Source organism: Propithecus coquereli, unplaced genomic scaffold, assembly GCF_000956105.1.
Source record: "Propithecus coquereli isolate 6110/MARCELLA unplaced genomic scaffold, Pcoq_1.0 Scaffold414, whole genome shotgun sequence".
Lineage (NCBI taxonomy): Eukaryota > Metazoa > Chordata > Mammalia > Primates > Indriidae > Propithecus > Propithecus coquereli.
This window is the reverse complement of record NW_012149886.1, coordinates 977818-978279: the sequence shown is the minus strand read 5'-3', so window position 1 is coordinate 978279 and position 462 is coordinate 977818.

Here is a 462-nt window from a genome sequence, read left to right as displayed (position 1 = left end):
GAGTGGATCAATAAAATGTACTATATGTGTATCATGGAGTACTACTCAGCCATAAAAAAAAATGAAGAACTAATACCTTTTGTAACAACCTGAATGGAACTGGAGACTATTTTTTTTGTTTTTTTTTAAGTTTTTTTTATGAGTGGATTAATAAAATGTACTATATGTGTACCATGGAGTACTACTCAGCCATAAAAAGAAATGCTGAACTAATACCTTTTGTAACAACCTGAATGGAACTGGAGACCATTCTTGTAAGTGAAGAATCACAAGAATAGATTTTATTTTTGTCTTCCATTAATATAGACACTAGGACTCCCTTTTGGATAGCATGTGCTAATATGTATTACATTTATTTCAAATTTTCTGTATTGTACATATATCTTTTCTATATTATAGTCATGCACCATTTAAAACCATACAATTAAATGTCTTTAAAAAGTGTAATCTTGGGATTAGTTT